Consider the following 22,241-nt stretch of genomic DNA (forward strand, 5'->3'; position numbering starts at 1 on the left):
GAGATAGGGAAGGGCAAGGCCATGGAGGGATTTGAAAATAAGGATGAGAATTTTGAAATCAAGGCGTTGCTTAACTGGAGGCAATGTAGGTCAGTGAGCACAGGGGTGATGGGGTGAGAGGAACTTGGTGTTAGTTAGGACATGGGCAGCCGAGTTTTGGATCACCTCTAGTTTGTGTAGCATAGAATGTGGGAGGCCAGCCAGGAGTGTGTTGGAATAGTCAAGTCTAGAGGTAACAAAGGCACAGATGAGGGTTTCAGCAACAGCTGAGCTGAGGCAAGGGCAGAGACAGGCGATGCTCCAGAGGTGGAAATAGGTGGCCTTAGTTACGCTGTGGATATGAGGTTGAAAGCTCATTTTAGGGTCAACTATGACACCAAGATTGCGAACAGTCTGGTTCAGCCTCAGACAGAAGTTGGGGAGAAGGATGGAGTCAGTGTTCAGGGAACGGAGTTTGTGGCGGAGATCGAAAACAATGGGTTCGGTCTGCCCAATATTCAATTGGAGAAAATTTCTGCTCATCGGACAAGCAATCTGACAATTTAGAAACCGTGGAGGGGTCGAAAGAAGTGGCGGTGAGGTGGAGCTGGGTGTTATCAGGGATGGAGGACTCGAGGGTAGTTTTTTGAGGAGAAGGGTGATGATGGCAGATTTGAGGGAGAGGGGGACAGTACATGAGGAGAGAGAACCATTAACAATGTCGGCTTACGTGAGAGCCAGAAAAGGAAATTGGGTGGTCAGCAGTTTGGTGGGAATAGGGTCAAGGGAGCAGGAAGTGGGTCCCATGGACAGGATGAGCTCGGAAAGGTCAAGAGGGGAGATTGGAGAGAAACTGGAGAAAGATGCAAGTTCAGGGTTAGGGCAGGGGGATCCTTAGAGGAAGTTTGGCCCGGTGGGCTAGGGGAAGGAAGGGAAGAGGCAGAGGCAGCTGAATGGATGGTCTCAATGTTTGAGACAAAGAAATTCCCAAGCGCCTTGCACGTGCTGTTGAGATAGGGGAGAGCGGTTTAAGAAGATGGTACAGCCAATGAAGTACTTTTGAAGTGTAGGTACTGTTGTAATGTAGGAAAGGCAGTAGCCGATTTGTGCACAGCAAGCTCCAAATAATAACCAGATATTGGTCCAGAAGTTGCGGTGTGTAATAAAAACATAGAAACATAGAAAATAGGTGCAGGAGTAGGCCATTCGGCCCTTCTAGCCTGCACCGCCATTCAATGAGTTCATGGCTGAACATGCAACTTCAGTACCCCATTCCTGCTTTCTCGCCATACCCCTTGATCCCCCTAGTAGTAAGGACTTCATCTAACTCCTTTTTGAATATATTTAGTGAATTGGCCTCAACAACTTTCTGTGGTAGAGAATTCCACAGGTTCACCACTCTCTGGGTGAAGAAGTTTCTCCTCATCTCGGTCCTAAATGGCTTACCCCTTATCCTTAGACTGTGACCCCTGGTTCTGGACTTCCCCAACATTGGGAACATTTTTCCTGCATCTAATCTGTCTAAACCCATCAGAATTTTAAACGTTTCTATGAGGTCCCCTCTCATTCTTCTGAACTCCAGTGAATACAAGCCCAGTTGATCCAATCTTTCTTGATAGGTCAGTCCCGCCATCCCGGGAATCAGTCTGGTGAACCTTCGCTGCACTCCCTCAATAGCAAGAATGTCCTTCCTCAAGTTAGGAGACCAAAACTGTACACAATACTCCAGGTGTGGCCTCACCAAGGCCCTGTACAACTGTAGGAACACCTCCCTGCCCCTGTACTCAAATCCCCTCGCTATGAAGGCCAACATGCCAGTATCACTAGAAAACCATCCCTTATGCACTCCAGGAAATCCTCCTCCACTGTATTGCTTCCAGTTTGGTTAGCCCAATCTATGTGCATATTAAAGTTAATGATGGAGTAACGCCGATAGTTCCCTCTCTGCAACTGACTGCAACTTCAGGATTTAGTGAATGGCCATCAAAACGCGGAAATCCTGTTCATGGTATTTCAAGTTCTACCTTAGCCCCATGTTTTTTTTTTATTCGTTCCTGGGATGTGGACGTCACCGGCAAGGCCGGCATTTATTGACATTTCAGCACTCCCTCTGTACTGCACCGGAATGTCAGTCTGGATTTTGTGCTCAAGTCCCTGGAATGGTGTATACGGCATCCAGTGCAAGCACTCACTTGACATACCTTTCCCATCATTCACTTAAGCTTGACTATCCAACTCTTGATTTATATTGTCACTTTCATAGCAAACATGCGGGAGCATCGTGATTACATTACTGGACTAGTGATCCCGAGTCCTAGATTCGTGATCCAGAGACAAGAGTTCAAATCCCACCATGGCAGCCGGGGAATTTAAATTCAGCGAATTAAATCAATCTGGAATAAAAAACGAGTATCATTAATGGGAACCATTAAGCTGTCGGATTGCACTAAAAACCCCTGGTTCACGAACGTCCTTTACAGTAGGAAATCTGCCGTCCTTACCCGGTCTGGTCATAATAAGGTGAACGAATTAATTGCACAGGCAGCAATTAATGAATATGATACAATTGGCATCATGGAGACATGGCTCCAGGGTGACCAAGGCTGGGAACTCAACATCCAGGGCTATTCAACATTTAGGAAGGATAGACAGAAAGGAAAAGGAGGTGGGGCAGCGTTGCTGGTTAAAGAGGAAATTAACACAATAGTAAGGAAGAACATTAGCTTGGATGATGTGGAATCTGTATGGGTGGAGCTGCGGAATAGCAAAGGGCAGAAAACGATAGTGGGAGTTGTGTACAGACCACCAAACAGTAGTAGTGAGGTTGGGGACAGCATCAAACAAGAAATTAGGGATGTGTGCAATAAAGGTACAGCAGTTATCATGGGCGATTTTAATCGACATATAGATTGGGCTAACCAAGCTGGTAGCAATACGATGGAGGAGGATTTCCTGGAGGATGGTTTTCTAGACCAATATGTCGAGGAACCAACTAGAGGGCTGGGTGATGTGTAATGAGAAAGGACTAATTAGCAATCTTGTTGTGCGAGGCCCCTTGGGGAAGAGTGACCATAATATGGTAGAATTCCTTATTAAGATGGAGAGTGACACAGTTAGTTCAGAGACTAGGGTCCTGAACTTAAGGAAAGGTAACTTCGATGGTATGAGATGTGAATTGGCTAGAATAGACTGGCAAATAATACTTAGAGAGTTGACGGTGGATAGGCAATGGCAAACATTTAAAGATCACATGGATGAACTTCAACAACTGTACATCGCTGTCTGGAGTAAAAATAAAACGGGGAAGGTGGCTCAACCGTGGCCAACAAGGGAAATTAAGTGTTAAATCCAAGGAAGAGGCATATAAATTGGTCAGAAAAAACAGCAAACCTGAGGACAGGGAGAAATTTAGAATTCAGCAGAGGAGAACAAAGGGTTTAATTAGGAGGGGGAAAATAGAGTACGAGAGGAAACTTGCCAGAACATAAAAACTGACTGCAAAAGCTTCTATAGATATGTGAAGAGAAAAAGATTATTGAAGACAAACGTAGGTCCCTTGCAGTCGGATTCAGGTGAATTTATAATGGGGAACAAAGAAATGGCAGACCAATTGAACAAATACTTTGGTTCTGTCTTCACGAAGGAAGACACAAACAACCTTCCAGAAGTACTAGGGGACCGAGGGTCTAGTGAGAAGGAGGAACTGAAGGATATCCTTATTAGGCAGGAAATTGTGTTAGGGAAATTGATGGGATTGAAGGCCGATAAATCCCCGGGGCCTGATAGTCTGCATTCCAGAGTACTTAAGGAAGTGGCCCTAGAAATAGTGGATGCATTGGTAATCATTTTCCAACAGTCTATCGACTCTGGATCAGTTCCTATGGACTGGAGGGTAGCTAATGTAACACCACTTTTTAAAAAAGGAGGGAGAGAGAAAACGGGTAATTATAGACGGTTAGCCTGACATCAGTAGTGGGGAAAATGTTGGAATCAATTATTAAAGATGAAATAACTACGCATTTGGAAAGCAGTGATAGGATTGGTCCAAGTCAGCATGGATTTATGAAGGGGAAATGCTTGACAAATCTTCTGGAATTTTTTGAGGATGTACCTAGTAGAGTGGACAAGGGAGAACCAGTTGATGTGGTGTATTTGGACTTTCAAAAGGCTTTTGACAAGGTCCCACACAAGAGATTGGTGTGCAAAATTAAAGCACATGGTATTGGGGGTAATGTACTGACGGGGATAGAGAACTGGTTGGCAGACAGGAAGCAGAGAGTCGGGATAAACAGGTCCTTTTCAGAATGGCAGGCAGTGACTAGTGGGGTGCCGCAGGGCTCAGTGCTGGGACCCCAGCTCTTTACAATATACATTAATGATTTAGATGAAGGAATTGAGTGTAATATCTCCAAGTTTGCAGATGACACTAAGCTGGGTGGCGGTGTGAGCTGTGAGGAGGTGCTGAGAGGCTGCAGGGTGACTTGGACAGATTAGGTGAGTGGGCAAATACATGGCAGATGCAGTATAATGTGGATAAATGTGAGGTTACCCACTTTGGGGGAAAGAACACGAATGCAGAATATTATCTGAATGGCGGCAGATTAGGAAAAGGGGAGGTGCAACAAAACCTGGGTGTCGTGGTACTTTAGTCATTGAAAGTTGGCATGCAGGTACAGCAGGTGATGAAGAAGGCAAATGATATGTTGGCTTTCATAGCTAGAGGATTTGAGTATAGGAGCAGGAAGTTCTTACTGCAGTTGTACAGGGCCATGGTGAGACCTCACCTGGAATAATGTGTTCAGTTTTGGTCTTCTAATCTGAGGAAAGACGTTCTTGCTATTGAGGGAGTGCAGCGAAGGTTCACCAGACTGATTCCCGGGATGGCTGGACTGACATATGAGGAGAGACTGGATCGACTGGGCCTTTATTCACTGGAGTTTAGAAGGATGAGAGGGGATCTCATCAAAACATATAAAATTCTGATGGGACTGGACAGGTTAGATGCGGGAAGAATGTTCCCGATGTTGGGGAAGTCCAGAACCAGGGGACATAGTCTAAGGATAAGGGGTAAGCCATTTAGGACTGAGATGAGGAGAAACTTCTTCACTCAGAGTTGTTAACCTGTGGAATTCCCTGCCGCAGAGAGTTGTTGATGTCAGTTCATTGGATATATTCAAGAGGGAGTGAGATGTGGCCCTTATGGCTAAAGAGATCAATGGGTGTGGAGAGAAAGCAGGAAAGGGGTACTGAGGGAATGATCAGTCATGATCTTATTGAATGGTAGTGCAGGCTCGAAGGGCCGAATGGCCTACTCCTGCACCTATTTTCTATGTTTCTATGATATGTAACTCCAGACAACATGGTTTGACTCTTAACTGCCCTCTGAAATGGTGGATCACCACCACCTTCTCAAGGGGCAATTAGCGATGGGCAATAAATGCTGGGCTTGCCAGCGATGCCCACATCCCGTGAATGAATTAAAAAAAATGTTCTCTTAAACAAGTTTTGCCTATAGTTGCAGAGTGTACATGGAACTGTTTTCTTACGAAACACATTTTGCAGTGCGCTCTATGTTGTGTTAATCATTATATAACTGTTATCATAGAATCATACGGCACAGAAGGAGGCCATTCGGCCCATCGAGCCTGTGCCGACTCTGTGACAGAGTGATCCAATTTGTCCCACTTCCCACTCTTTCCCCAGAGCCCTGTAATTTTTTTTACCCCTTCAAGTGATTATCCAATTCCATTTTGAAAGTTATCGGTTGAATCTGCTCCCACCGCCCATTCTGTCAATGCGTTCCAGATAAAACCTCTTTGCATTAAAAATGCTTCCTCATGTTGACGCTAATTCTTTCGCCAACATCAACCCGAGTTGGGTAGCGTAGCTAAAGGATAGTGAAACTCTGGAACTCTCGCCCCGTAAAAGGGGATCAATTGGAGCTTTCAAGGCTGAGATTGATCAATTTTTATTAGGCACGAGTATCGAAGTTTATGGACCCAAAGTGGGTAAATGGTGTTGAGATACAGATCAACCATGATCTAATTAAATGGCGGAACAGACTCATGGGGCTCAATGGTCTCTTCCTGGTGCTGTGTTCCTATAATTGGTGGAACAGGCTCGGGGGGCTCAATGGCCTCCTCCTGCTCCTATGATTGGTGGAACAGGCTCGAGGGGCACAATGTCCTTCTCCTGTTCATCATGTTCTTGCATTTATCCAGCACCTTTAACATAGTAAAATGCCCTAAAGCCCTTCACAGGAACGATTATCAAAGAAAATGTGACATCGAGCCACATGAGATTAGTTAACTTGCAATAACAGCAAGCATTTTGGAAAGCAAATGGTCTGTTGGTCTTTATTACAAGAGGATTTGAGTATAAGAGTAAAGACATCTTACTACAATTATATCGGGCCCTGGTGAGACTACACCTGGAGCATTGTGTACAGTTTTGGTCTCCTTACCAAAGGAAGGATATACTTGCTATAGAGGGAGTGCAACGAAGGTTCACCAGACTGATTCCTGGGATGGGGGGATTGTTCTATGAGGAGAGATTGAGTAGACCAGGCCTATATTCTCTAGAGTTTAGAAGAATGAGAGGTGATCTCATTGAAACAGACAAAATTCTTACAGGGCTTGACAGGGTAGATGCAGGGAGGATGTTTCCCCCTGGGCTGGAGAGTCTAGAACCAGGGGTCACAGTCTCAGAATAAGGGGTCGGCCATTTAGGACTGAGATGAGGAGAAACTTCTTCACTCAGAGTGTTGTGTATGTAGGCACCTTTAGTAATGACTCCACGAGGCAGGGTATGATACTGAAACTGTGTAGACCTGTAATCCTTTATTTGCAGCTCTTGAGTGAGGACACCAAGCTGTGAGCTCCTTTATATACTGGGTTACCTGCAGTGTGCAGGTAACCCTTAGGTCTCCAACATGAGCACTCTCTGGTGTACAGGTAAGGTGTGTACAGTGTAAGGGTACATTCAGTGTTGCATAACAGTGTTACAGACATCACACAGTAAACAGGCATGCATATACAACACTCTCCCCTGAGCATTTTTTATATCCTTATTGTCATGACCAGGGGAGGTGATCAGTGGTGGGCTATGGGAGGTTGTGATGAGGGTTGTGTGGTTGCCAGGTGTGACCCCTGTGCTTGAGGCTGGCCTCGTACGTTTCCCCCCCTCACACACAGACCATGTGGGTGTCACTGTTTTGGGATCCCTCAGGGGGGTAGCCACGGCAGCCGTAGGTGTGGTGTATATTCTGTGATGTGGGTAGTTGTGGGGTGGTGGGCAGGGCCACAGGACTGGGTGGGCTCCTTGTCCACCAATTGGGATGAGGGGCAGGTCATCCCAGGGTTTGTCAGGGAAGCTGGAGGGTATTGGCCTCTCACTCCTGGTGTTGGCCCTGGTGACCAGGGGTTGTAGGGCTGGTCTGGTGCAGGTTGCCATTGGTGATGCTGGGCTGCCCATTGACCACTGTCCCTGTAATGGGTCTGCTCCCACTGGGTGTGTGTGTATCCTGCAAGGGCATCACATTTGTTCCAAAGGTCCAGCTTACATGATCAGGTAGCCTGCTGGACCTGGGGGTCTCCCACAGGGGATCCATTGGCATCAGCATGGCCCTGTAGGAACCAATGTCCTTTGGCAGTGTCCTACCAGTATACATGACACCTTGGTTCTGATCACACAGAATCGAGTCTACATTATACATTACAGCATTTGTATCACCTTTTGGGTGTCCTGGTCTCAACAGATATGGTTACATTAAGCTTTTCCAACTCTCTATCATTATTGTTAAGCATAATAAACTTGTTCTTAACCTTATTGATACCTGCATTCTTCTCATTAGTCACATTAGTTAAACCAGCATCACAATTCATGGTTACATTGCATACATTTTCATACTTGCACCCTTTTATTGCATCTTTAGCTTTAAAGTCCTTGTACTCAAATAGTTGAAACTGTCCCTTTAAATTTCTTTGGTTTCCGGTCTCCTTTAACTAGGGTGGAGGCCATCTTAGACTGGGTGTTGTGTAATGAGAGAGGATTAATTAGCAATCTCGTTGTGCGAGGCCCCTTAGGGAAGAGTGACCATAATATGGTGGAATTCTACATTAGGATGGAGAATGAAACAGTTAATTCAGAGACCATGGTCCAGAACTTAAAGAAGGGTAACTTTGAAGGTATGAGGCGTGAATTGGCTAGGATAGATTGGCGAATGATACTTGAGAGGTTGACTGTGGATGGGCAATGGCAGACATTTAGAGACCGCATGGATGAACTACAACAATTGTACATCCCTGTCTGGCGTAGAAATAAAAAAGGGAAGGTGGCTCAACCGTGGATATCAAGGGAAATCAGGGTCAAGGGAAATCAGGGATAGTATTAAAGCCAAGGAAGTGGCATACAAATTGGCCAGAAATAGCAGCGAACCTGGGGACTGGGAGAAATTTAGAACTCAGCAGAGGAGGACAAAGGGTTTGATTAGGGCAGGGAAAATAGAGTACGAAAGGAAGCTTGCAGGGAACATTAAAACGGATTGCAAAAGTTTCTATAGATATGTAAAGGGAAAAAGCTTAGTAAAGGCAAACGTAAGTCCCCTACAGTCAGAATCAGGGGAAGTCATAATGGGGAACAAAGAAATGGCAGATCAATTGAACAAGTACTTTGGTTCGGTATTCACTAAGGAGGACACAAACAACCTTCCGGATATAAAAGGGGTCAGAGGGTCTAGTAAAAAGGAGGAACTGAGGGAGATCCTTTTTAGTCGGGAAATTGTGTTGGGGAAATTGATGGGATTGAAGGCCGATAAATCCCCAGGGCCTGATGGTCTGCATCCCAGAGTACTTAAGGAGGTGGCCTTGGAAATAGAGGATGCATTGACAGTCATTTTCCAACATTCCATTGACTCTGGATCAGTTCCTATGGAGTGGAGGATAGCCAATGTAACCCCACTTTTTAAAAAAGGAGGGAGAGAGAAAACAGGGAATTACAGACCGGTCAGCCTGACATCGGTAGTGGGTAAAATGATGGAATCAATTATTAAGGATGTCATAGCAGCGCATTTGGAAAGAGGTGACATGATAGGTCCAAGTCAGCATGGATTTGTGAAAGGGAAATCATGCTTGACAAATCTTCTGGAATTTTTTGAGGATGTTTCCAGTAGAGTGGACAAGGGAAAACCAGTTGATGTGGTGAATTTAGACTTTCAGAAGGCTTTCGACAAGGTTCCACACAAGAGATTAATGTGCAAAGTTAAAGCACATGGGATTGGGGGTAGTGTGCTGACATGGATTGAGAACTGGTTGTCAGACAGGAAGCAAAGAGTAGGAGTAAATGGGTACTTTTCAGAATGGCAGGCAGTGACTAGTGGGGTACCGCAAGATTCTGTGCTGGGGCCCCAGCTGTTTACACTGTACATTAATGATTTGGACGAGGGGATTAAATGTAGTATCTCCAAATTTGCGGATGACATGAAGTTGGGTGGCAGTGTGAGCTGCGAGGAGGATGCTATGAGGCTGCAGAGTGACTTGGATAGGTTAGGTGAGTGGGCAAATGCATGGCAGATGAAGTATAATGTGGATCAATGTGAGGTTATCCACTTTGGTGCTAAAAACAGAGTGACAGACTATTATCTGAATGGTGACAGATTAGGAAAAGGGGAGGTGCAACGAGACCTGGGTGTCATGGTACATCAGTCATTGAAGGTTGGCATGCAGGTACAGCAGGCGGTTAAGAAAGCAAATGGCATGTTGGCCTTCAGATAATATTCTGCCTTCGTGTTTTTGACATACTGGGTTACCTGTAGTGTGCAAGTAACCCTTAGGTCTCCAACAGCAGCACACTCTGGTGTACAGGTAAGGTGTGTGCAGTGTAAGGGTACATTCAGTGTTGCATATCAGTGTTACAGACATCACAGAGTAAACAGGCATGCATATACAAAATAGAGGGTGGTGAATCTTTGGAATTGTCTGCCCCAGGGGGCTGTGGAGGCTATGTCTTTGAGTATATTCAAGGCTGAGATCGATAGATTTTTGGATATTAAGGGAATCTAGGGATATGGGGACAGTGCGGGAAGGTACAGTTGAGGTAGAAGATCAGCCATGTTCTTATTAAATGGCGGAACAGGCTCGAGGGGCTGAATGGCCTGCTCCTGCTCCTAATTCAGATATTCTTATATGAGGGCAGATTGATAAAATAGGTCGGTTTTAAGAAGCACCTTAAAGGGAGAGAGAGAGGCAGAGCGGAGAATTGAGCACATAATTCAGGCTGACATTCCAGTGCAGTACTGAGGGAGCGCTGCACTGTCGGAGGGGCAGTACTGAGGGAGTGCTGCACTGTCGGAGGGGCAGTACTGAGGGAGTGCTACAATGTCGGAGAGGCAATACTGAGGGAGTGCCACACTGTCAGAGGGGCAGTACTGAGAGAGCGAGCGCCACACTGTCAGAGGGGCAGTACTGAGGGAGTGCTGCACTGTCGGAAGGGCAGTACTGAGGCAGTGCCGCACTGTCGGAGGGGCAGTTCTGAGGGAGTGCTGCACTGTCGGAGGGGCAGTGCTAAGGGAGTGCTGCACTGTCGGAGGGGCAGTACTGAAGGAGTGCTGCACTGTCGGAGGGGCAGTACTGAAGGAGTGCTGCACTGTCGGAGGGGCAGTACTGAGGGAGCGCCGCACTGTCAGAGGGGCAGTACTGAGGGAGCGCTGCACTGTTTGAGGGGCAGTACTGAGGGAGCGCTGCACTGTCGGAGAGGCAGTACTGAGGGAGCGCTGCACTGCCGGAGGGGCAGTACTGAGGGAGCGCTGCACTGTCGGAGGGGCAGTACTGAGGGAATGCTGCACTGTCGGAGGGGCAGTACTGAGGGAGCGCTGCACTGTCGGAGGGGCAGTACTGAGGGAGTGCTGCACTGTCGGAGGGGCAGTACTGAGCGAGCACTGCACTGTCGGAGGGGCAGTACTGAGGGAGAGCTGCACTGTCGGAGGGGCAGTACTGAGGGAGCGCTGCACTGTCGGAGGGGCAGTACTGAGGGAGTGCTGCACTGTCGGAGGGGCAGTACTGAGGGAGTGCTGCACTGTCGGAGGGGCAGTACTGAGGGAGTGCTGCACTGTCGGAGGGGCAGTACTGAGGGAGTGCTGCACTGCTTAGCCAGCTTGATGACATCACTGTTGCTGAACGCTGGCAACCACCTTGCCTTGGCGACGATTCAGACTAACATCGGGAGTGTTGAAATCAATGCCACAGAGATCGCTAAATCTTTCCGGGCAGCTTTCCTCGAGGATTGTGGCGATTGCCATCACTTCGCCACTGATTGCAAATGCGGGCAGGTACGCCTGTTTCTCTCTCTGCAGACGCTGCCTGACCTGCTGTGTATTTGCAGCATTTTCTGTCAATATTTCAGATTTCCAGCATCCGCAGCATTTCACTTTACTTTTACCAATATTGAGTTACTATTCAATTTAATTTAATTCAATTAAAAACGTCTAGAGGCAGTGGCAAAGGTGCAAGACAGATTTATAAGAGCGATACCAGAATGGAGAGGTTATAACTATCAGGAGATACTGATCAGGCTGGGGCTCGGGAAAAGAGACGGCTGTGAGATTTTCTATCTCTGGCATTAAATTGACAGCGAGACCAAGTATTTTAAAACAATTTGGAATAAGTTTATTAAACACACACACATGCACGTAGCCTATCGGACAAAATAATGGTCTACTTGTATCCTATGGAATCTACTTAATTACAACAGGTAAGGTAATGAGTTACAGATTTAAACAGACTTATACTTCCCTCTGAGTCGAGCAAAGCGGTCTTCCGTGATTCTCGTTCTGGTCTGTGGGGGGAGGCGTCCTGCTTTGCTGCGCGGTCATCAAGAGAGAGACAACAGGCATTGCGGTTTCTTCTTTATATCTTTTTATGTCCATTGTCTCTTAGCATAAGTCGGTCAAGTCCCAGGATTGGGTCTTAGTTTCATGGCAATTCGTTAATTGGCTTTCCTTACACATGTGACTGTCTGCAGAAACTGCTGCCGTTTCCTGATCAGGTTAATCGTTTTCACATGAACACCTTTTCATGGTTCTGACCGTCTGGTGCGTTTCGATGGGCGTGTTTACCCCGAAAGTCACGCTATCTTTTGTTCCTTAAGATGTGCCCACTCAGAGCAGACTGGAACTTGTTTTGTGTTTGTGAGTTTTCGACCGATGTGACGAATTGTACTAAGGCTTTTCTCGTCCTTCTGTGTCTGCGTCCTCCGGAACCCACCCACCACTGCCCCAAACCAGATCCGGATGTGCGGCCCCACAATTGGCCACATTGATTCCGACCATGTTGCTGGACTGAGCCATCAGCTGGACTGAGCACTGAGCTGCCCGCCGAGCCGCAAGCCCCGAGCCCCCCGCTGAGCCCCGATCCTCTAGCCTTGAGTCCCCCCCGCCGAGCCCCGAGCCCTGAGGCCCCCGCCGAGCCCTGAGCCCCCCCCACCGAAGCCTGAGCCCCACACCAAGCCCCGAGCCCTGAGCCCATCGTTGAGCCCTGAGCCCCTCGCTGAGCCCCTCCCCCCCTCCCCCCCCCCGCTGAGCCTCGAGCCCTGACCCTCCCGCTGAGCCACCGAACCGGTGCGGGGGGGGGGCGGCAGGGGGTGGTGGCGGGGAGAGAGAGCCTGGTTGTTGTGGGGTCGGTGGGGGGGGCAGGGACAGACACGGTGGCGAGAGACGGGGTGGGCAGGGGGAGAGAGGGAACTCAGGGGAGACAGATCACGTTCTCCCAACCCCCTTTACACCCACACCCGATTTCTCGGAAAGTTCGGTGCGTCAGGGATATCGTTGGAGTGGATGATATCCTGAAGTCACGACACCATCACTATTCACTTCATACCCAATAAACCTGTTAACAATCTGCACACAATGCCCCATCTATGATGAGGGGGGTGGCGGGTTGTAAGGGTAAGGCACTTTGGCTGGGGGAGGCAGCATGCTCTGGGGTAAGGCACTTTGGCTGGGGGAGGGATGTGTCCTCTCTGATTTTTGAAGTCCCAATGGATCATGTTACAATGTGCAAAGTTGGGCTGGGCGGTTCCATTTACACATTTCAGAGAAACTTCAGGGTGTGGCTTATCCTCCAAGGGGACCAATCAGCAAGAGGTCATGTGATAATGGAGAACCAATCAGAGAAACAGCTGCCATTCAGTTAGTACAAATAGGTGCATCCTTTATACATACACGCCAAATTAATCTCTCTATTACATACATTCTATACAACTAGTCTCGAGTCCATCGCACATCATAATTTTAACATTAACAATTGACATTTATTCTTACAACGCTGACAGCTGACCTGATAGATGCCTTTAAAATTATGAAGTGGTTCGATAGGGTAGATGTGGAGAAGATGTTTTCACTTGTAGCGGTGACCAGAACTCGGTTCCGTAAAGATAAGATAGTCATAATATATCTATTAGGAATTCAGGAGAAACGTATTTACCCAGAGAGTGTTTAGAATGTGGAACTCGCTACTACAGAAAGACTTACATTTATATAGTGCCTTTCATGACCACCAGACGTCTCAAAGCGCTCACAGCAAATGAAGTACGTTTGAAGTGTAGTCACTGTAATAGAACTCCACCCAGTGGACTACTGATGTAATGCAACCACTGATGTAATAACAATAAAAGGTCATGTGGCAAGGTCACATGGTGACAGTTCCGGTTAAGGAGCCATCTTGCAGTGTGTGCTTGAGTAGCTGTATAAAGATACCATGACAAGGATGGGATATTTGGATTCCCTAGCTGATATTTTTGTTGGTGGATAATTCTGCCAATCGATGGAGAGATTTTGAGAGGTTCTTCGTTTTACAGAATAGCTATAACTCCAAGGTCCGTTTCAAGCACACTTGGCTGAACTGTCGCCGTTGCCAGAGTCAAGCTGGCTGTGCCTATGGGAATAATAGGGAGCTTGGATGAGTTCCATTGTGATTGAGAGACTTTCGGAGCTTATGTGGAGTGGCTAGAAATGTTCTTCACCACGAATAGTATCATCGAAGTCCCCGATGATAAAAACCGTAACCGGGGGTTTTTAGAAAGGAAACGGACTATTTTCTTGACTGAAGCAGGTCCCGAGGTGTATGAAACCCTGAAAAATGTGCTTGTTCCCATCAAGCCAAAGGTCACACCACGGACGGAGATTCTATTCAAGTTAGAACACCACTACAGTCCTGAACCCCTGGAAATTGCTGAAAGTTAGCATTTTGGAATACAAAATCAATTAAATAATGAGGATATCTTTGAGTACATTGTAGCTTTAAAAAAGCTATCCATTCTCTGTCATTTCGGACACTTTCAGGACCGAGCATTGCGTGACCGCTTTGTTTGTGGGATGAAAAATAAAGCAATCAGAAGGAAGTTGTTGACAACTCCTAGCTTGACTTTTGATTTAGCTTGTCAGACAGCTACTCTCGGGAGTATTGGATATGGCCGACCAATACTCCCGATAATTTCGCATCATTTTGAGTCATCAGACAACCGAGGTGAATCGTCAGCAGGCCAAAAGTAAAAGGCAGTTGGGCCCCAAGATCTCAGCAACTGGCTAAGGTGGCAGTGCATTGAAGTCATGCTATCAGTGTCTGTGACAACACATTGCTCAATGTTGTTGATATGTGAATGCAGTGTGTTTCTTCTGCAGGAAAACTGGGCATCTTGCGAAGGCATACCAACCAAACCAATGTTCAATGCTGGAAGTAGAAATCACCAGACACCACATAGCAATGAAGAGAAGCAACAGGAAGAGGAGGTTCCGGAGAGACAAGTTATCAGAAGCACAAGGATATCTAACAGTGATTCGCAAAGTATTGTCATCCAAGTAGACGTTGCAGGAACCAGGATACCCATAGAAACCAACACTGGTGCATCCATGAACATAGTACTGGAATCGCTATATCTCGATAAGTTGCGTGATTTTTGACTGGAGAAAGAGCTGTGATGCTACTCAGGAGAGCAAATCCCTGTGGTAGGACGTATCCCCATACCAGTGAAATACAAGGATCAGTTTCAGAGCTTGCCCCTCAGGTGACAAGCCTGCCTTGATAGGTAGAAATTGGTTGAAATCACTGAAGCTGGATTGGAATGAGATTTTTCGTGTGGAAACGACCTTGGCATCGAAAGATGACGTCATGAAGCAGTATCCAAAAGTGTTCCACGAAACAGGCAGTCTGATTCAAGGTTTCAAGGCGAGTGTCAGAGCGCAAAAGGATGCAAGACCAGCTTAGTGCAAGCCACATCCCGTACTATATGCACTCAAGGAGAAAGTTGAGCAAGAACTCAAAAGACTAAGGTAGAAGAAGTGTTCTATTTTTCATACATTGATGAGCTGCCAGTCACAGCTAAAGAGATTGGTAGAGCAACAAAACGTGATCCAGTTGTGTCAAAGATATATGATTACAGAGCAAATGGCTGGCCAAACCAGGTATCAGAGGAAGAAATTCATCCATACTTTGTTCGTGGGAATTAATTGTCAGTGGATAAAGATTGTATCATGTGGGGTGCAAGAGTGGTATCCCAAATAAGTTTAGGTCCAAATTGTTATGAGATCTTCCTGAGCAGCACCTGAGAATGTGTTAGACCAAGGGTTTTGGACGCAGTTACTTATGGTGGCCAGGTCTAGATAAAGATATAGAGTACTTCGTTAGTCAGTATGCAACATGTCAATCGGTAAGCAAGAAACCATCATCAGTACCATTACAGCCATGGAAATGGCCTCCAGGGTGTGGCAAAGGTTACATGTAGATTTTGCTGAGCTAGAAGGACAGCAATTGTTCATTGTGATTGATACTCATTTGAAGTGGGTAGAGGTGTTTCCGATGTGGAAATAAGCAATCGAGACAGAAAGAGAGTCATGATAGAGGTAGAGTAAGAGAGAGAAATGTGAAATTGAATCAGGTTAGAGTGAAGAACCATTGCCATAAATGGTTAAAGTAGTTACCTGGAAGAATGACAAAGATATGTGGCCCTTGGTCAAGATGTTTGATCATGGAAAGGTTAGGTTTGTTCACATTGATCATATTTTACTTAAAGATGTGGAAGGAGTTGAAAGTTGGGATGATTTGATTATTTATGAGTCAGATAGTCTTGTTACAAGTAGAGTACCAGTAGCAAATCCTACATCAGATGTTCTAGAAACAAGTCCAAGAGAAAGTCAGAATTTAAGTCTGAGTCCGAGTCAGGCAGACAAATAGTCTGAAGTTGTAAAGTTCAAATGTAGATCAAGGGTTTCCCTTGGAGAAAAACTCTCCTCAGGCTCAGCCTAGAATGAGTCTAAGTTCAACACGATATTTGGAAACTTCTGTTCAAGAGCAAAGGTGTCCTCTTCAAAACAGAACACCAATGATTAAGTTTGATTTATAAATATGGAAACGTAAGTTCATATCCTTTGTTGTGTATACCATGCAAGGTATCTATAATGATTATTTTGCTATGAATATTTCTTCAGTAAGGAGGGAGGTGTAATAAAGCTCCATCTAGTGGACTCCTGATGTACTGCAACTATTGGTGCAATAACAATAAAAGGTCACGTGACAAGGTCACATGATGACAGTTCTGGTTAAGGAGCCATCTTGTCGTATGTGCTTGAATAGCTCTATAAATATATCACAATCACTATTGTAAGGTTGGAAACACGGCAGCCGATTTGTGCACAGCAAGCTCCCACAAGCAGCAGTGTGATAATGACCAGATAATCTACTTTTATTATGTTGATTGAAGGATAAATATTGGTCACTGGGGAAAGCTCTCCTGCTCTTCCTTGAAATGGTGCCATGGGAACTTTTACGTCCACTTGAGAGAGTAGGTTGGGCCTCGGTTGAATAGCTCACCCAAAAGATGGCACCTGCGACAGTGCAGCCCTCACTCAGCATGGCACTGGAGTGTCAGACTAGATTTATGTGCTCAAGTCCCTGGTTGAACCCACAACCTTCTGACTCAGAGGCGAGTGTGCTGCCCACTGAGCCACAGCTGGCACTTCAAGGAGCATTTCATGCGAATATCATGGGTGCATTTAAGGGAAATCTAGATAAACACACGAGGGAGAAAGGAACAGAAGGATATGGGGATAGGGTGAGATGAAGAGTTGTGGGAGGGGGCTGGTGTGGAGCATAAACCCCGGCACGGACCCCGTTGGACCGAATGGCCTGTTTCTGTGCTGTACACTCGGTGTAATTCAATGAAATTAGCTTGGTGTAAAGTTAATATTGGAATGCAGCATCAGCTATTCCAGCTGAACAAAATGTTATAAATTTTCTGGAGCAAATAAGGAGGACAGAAGTTGAGCGAAGGAAGAAATGCATAGCACCGGTAATCCATTGGAACGATTCTAATCCAAACCATCCTTCTCAAGGTGAGGTTCTGTATGGAAAAGCTGAACATGTGTCTTTGAGAAAAACCCATTAAATGTGAGAGACATTCTGCACCTGTTTCCAGCCGGCCTGTTTTTTGTGAGAGAATGTGTGTCTCCAGCCCTCATTCTTTTGGCAAGTCAAACATCTTTTGACAGTATAAGTTCCTCCCGATATTTCGCAAAGATAACATAGCTGGGGGGCTGTAAACAATTTGTCAGCTCCATTTAATTGTTGTCCTGGCTGCCTTTTCCTTTGTTGGCGCTACACTGAATGCAGCGTGCAATGTGCTAGTGTCAACACTCAATGCCAGCTGGAACCAGATAGACAGCAACACCCACGGAGGAATGCAGTGACTGCGTGATGCATCCACGCAATCTCCTCGATCTCAGCTGCCTTGTCTGCAACCCATGCTGCGTCTCATGTGTAGCCACGTGCAGCGAGCCCTCTCCGTCACAAGCACCTTTTTAATGCCACCTTCTTAATGCAATTCCAACCTGTACCAGTGCCTGTCACTAGATGGTCACAGGTGGTCTGAATACACCGGTGGTCTTTACAGTGTCAGCCTCGGCTCAGAGGGCAGCACTCTCGCCCACTGAGTCAGAAGGTCGTGTGTTCAATTCCCACCCCAGAGACTTGAACCCACAACCTAGAGTGATGCTGCAGTGCAGTACTGAGGGAGTGCTGCACTGTCGAAGGGGCAGTACTGAGGGAGTGCTGCACTGTCGGAGGGGCAGTACTGAGGGAGTGCTGCACTGTCGGAGGGGCAGTACTGAGGGAGTGCTGCACTGTCGGAGGGGCAGAACTGAGAGAGTGCTGCACTGTCAGAGGGGCAGTACTGAGGAGTGCTGCACTGTCGGAGGGGCAGTACTGAGGGAGTGCTGCACTGTCGGAGGGGCAGTAATGAGGGAGTGCTGCACTGTCGGAGGGGCAGTACTGAGGGAGTGCTGCACTGTCGGAGGGACAGTAATGAGGGAGTGCTGCACTGTCGGAGGGGCAGTACTGAGGGAGTGCTGCACTGTCGGAGGGGCAGTACTGAGGGAATGCTGCACTGTCGGAGGGGCAGTACTGAGGGAGTGCCGCACTGTCAGAGGGGCAGTACTGAAGGAGTATGATACTGTTGGAGGGGCAGTACTGAGGGAGCGCTGCACTGTTGGAGAGGCATTATTGAAGGAGCTCTGCACTGTGGGAGGGGCAGTACTTAGGGAGTGCTGCACTGTCGGAGGGGCAGCACTGAGGGAATGCTGCACTGTCAGAGGGGCAGTACTGAGGGAGTACTGCACTGTCGGAGGAGCAGTACTGAGGGAGTGCTGCACTGTCGGAGGGGCAGTACTGAGGGAATGCTGCACTGTCAGAGGGAAAGTACTGAGGGAGTGCCGCACTGTCAGAGGGGCAGTACTGAAGGAGTACGACACTGTCAGAGGGGCAGTACTGAGGGAGCGCTGCACTGTTGGAGGGGCATTATTGAAGGAGCTCTGCACTGTGGGAGGGGCAGTACTGAGGGACTGCTGCACTGTCGGAGGGGCAGTACTGAGGAAGTGCTGCACTGTCGGAGTTGCCGTCTTTCGGATGAGATATTAAACTGAGGCGGCGTCTATTCTCTCATGATCGTAAAAAATCCCACGGCACTATTTCGAAGAAGACCAGGGATGTTACCCCGGTGTCCTGGCCAATATTTATGTCATGTATTCAACCAGCATTGTAACCCATGTATAAACTGACCTAAGTTGTACACCGTGAGAACACTGACCACTAGGTGGGAGACACTCCTAACCTGGACCTTCAGGTATAAAAGGGGAAGCTCCACCCACCTTCATCACTTGGGTGCTAAGGAATAAAGGACAGGTCACAGACTGACCTTCCCTCAAGCATGGGCCTCATGTGCATTTATACTGTGTAGTAAGGACGTATCAATGGCGACAAGAAACTGGGATTTAAACCACGCGAGCATGACCACTAGCAGAGCAGATGAGAGGTACTGTGTTAAGGAATGGTTGGGACAGAGATTCAACATTGTTAAAGCAGCACACAGTTCTCCAGGCAGACAAGGGCAGTCAGGCATGCCCCAACATGTAGTCGAACCCAGAGGGGGAGTTCGACAGAGACAATGGCAAGCTGAACAGCGATTCACGTCATTGCAAGGGACAATGCTACCAGTAATGGGGCCATCAACACCTGTTAATGGTGCACTCAAGGACAATAACAGGGGCAGTCAGGGACGATCGACTGGCAAGGGACCTTTTGTTTCAAACCGCAACTCATGCTGGAGGCGTGGAGGCATACATTCAGCCGGAGTTTGCAGAGATGAGCAAAATACCTGCAGAAATTGCAGAAGTGGACACTTGGGGAAAACGATGGAAGCTGAAGTTCAGCGAGTTCATGTAGAGCACGTATACAGTTCATACACCAGGACGCCACCGATAATGATGAAAGTGCTCCTCAATTGCATCCCAGTATCAATGGAGTTAGACACGGGTGCCAGCCAGTCCCTGATGGGTATCAAACAGTTCGAAAAGTTGTGGGCATCCAAGGCCAGGAGGCCAAAATTATCGCCCATTGATGCACAGCTACGGACTTACACAAAGCAGATCATTCCGGTGCTAGGCAGCGCCACGGTAGTCGTGACCCACAAAGATTCGGAGAACAGGTTGCCACTCTGGATTGTCCCAGGGGACGGTCCCGCAATACTGGGGAGGAGTTGGCTTGCTGTCATGAACTGGAAATGGGGCGATGTCAATGCAATTTCCTCTGTGGAGAGAGTATCATGCTCACAGGTCCTGGACAAATTTGACTCATTATTTCAACCCGGCATTGGCACTTTCATGGGGGCCAAGGTAGTGATTCACATAAACCCGGACGCAAGACCAGTACACCACAAGGCCAGAGCGGTGCCGTACGTGATGTGGGAAAAGATAGAAGGCGAATTGGACCGCCTGTTCAGGGAAGGCATCATCTCGCCAGTCGAATTCAGTGACTGGGCGAGCCCGATTGTGCCGGTGCTCAAGGCGGATGGATCGGTCAGGATATGTGGCGATTACAAGGCCACCATCAATCGGGTGTCACTCCAAGACCAGTACCCGCTACCGAGAGCGGAGGACCTCTTTGCGACGCTATCCGGTGGCAAACCTTTTTCAAAATTGGACCTGACCTCAGCTTACATGACCCAGGAGCTGGCGAGTGAGTCGAAGAAGCTGACCACCATCACGACACACAAGGGGTTGTTTGAGTACAACAGATGTCCGTTCGGGATTCGCTCGGCCGCCGCGATCTTCCAACGAAATGTGGAAAGCCTCCTCAAGTCGATTCCAGGGACGGTGGTTTTTCAGGACGACATCCTCATTACGGGTTACGATACTGAAGAACACCTCCACAACCTGGAGGAGGTGCTACGCAGACTGGACCGGGTAGGTCTGCGACTGAAAAAGGCGAAGTGCGTCTTCCTAGCTCCAGAGGTAGAATTCCTGGGGATGAGGGTAGCAGCAGACGGGATCAACCCTACTGCATCCAAGACAGAAGTGATCCAGAGAGCACCCAGACCCCGTAACACGACGGAGCTGTGTTCGTTCTTGGGGCTCCTGAACTATTTTGGTAACTTTCTTCCCAAATTGAGCACGCTGCTAGAGCCGCCACACGTGCTCCTACGCAAAGGTCGTGAATGGGTCTGGGGGGACAGCCAGGAAAGGGCTTTTAATAGAGCACGCAATTTGTTATGTTCGAACAATCTGTTAACGCTATATGACCCATGTAAGAAACTTGTGTTAATGTGCGATGCGTCGTCCTATGGTGTCGGGTGTGTGTGGCAGCATGTCAATGCCAAGGGTCAGTTACAGCCGGTAGCTTATGCTTCCAGGAGTCTGTCCCAGGCACAAAGGGGCTACGGGATGGTAAAAAAGGAGGTGCTCGCATGTGTATATGCGGTAAAGAAAATGCACCAGTACCTGTTTGGCAGGAAATTTGAGCTGGAGACAGATCACAAACCCCTAACGTCCCTTTTGGCCGACAACAAGGCCATAAATGCAAATGCATCGGCCCGCATACAGAGGTGGGCACTCACGTTAGCTGCCTATGACTATACAATTTGGCACAGACCGGGCACCGAAAACTGCGCCGATGCACTCAGCAGGCTCCCACTAGCCACCACTGAGGGGGCTACCGAGCATGGTGCTGAGATGGTCATGGCTTTTGAAGATTTCGGAAGCGAAGGCTCACCCGTGACAGCCCGTCAGATTAAAGTCTGGACAAATAGAGACCCGCTATTGTCTCTAGTCAAGAAATGTGTCCTGAATGGGGACTGGGCAGCCACGTACAGGGCATGCCCTGAGAAATTTAAACCATTTCACAGGCGCAAGGATGAACTCTCGATTCAGGCCGATTGCCTACTGTGGGGAAACCGCGTAGTCATGCCCCAGATGGGCAGAGAGGTGTTCATCAGAGAACTCCACAATGGGCACCTGGGCATTGTCACGATGAAGGCAATTGCCAGGTCACACGTTTGGTGGCCAGGGATAGACGCAGATCTGGAACTTTGTGTTCGCAGGTGCAACACGTGTGCCCAGTTGGGCCATGCGCCCAGGGAAGACCCCTTAGCCCCTGGCCATGGCCCGCCAAGCCTTGGTCACGCATCCATGTGGACTACGCAGGTCCTTTCATGGGGAAAATGTTTTTGGTTGTAGTAGACGCCTACTCCAAATGGATCGAGTGTGACATTTTAAATTCAAGCACATCCTCTGCCACGGTAGAAAGTCTACGGGCAATGTTCGCCGCCCACGGTCTACCGGACATCTTGGTCAGCGACAATGGCCCGTGCTTCACAAGCACTGAATTCCAGGACTTCATGGCAGGCAATGGAATTAACCATGTTAGAACGGCACCGTTCAAGCCGGCCTC

Source organism: Pristiophorus japonicus, chromosome 8 (genome assembly GCF_044704955.1).
Source record: "Pristiophorus japonicus isolate sPriJap1 chromosome 8, sPriJap1.hap1, whole genome shotgun sequence".
Lineage (NCBI taxonomy): Eukaryota > Metazoa > Chordata > Chondrichthyes > Pristiophoridae > Pristiophorus > Pristiophorus japonicus.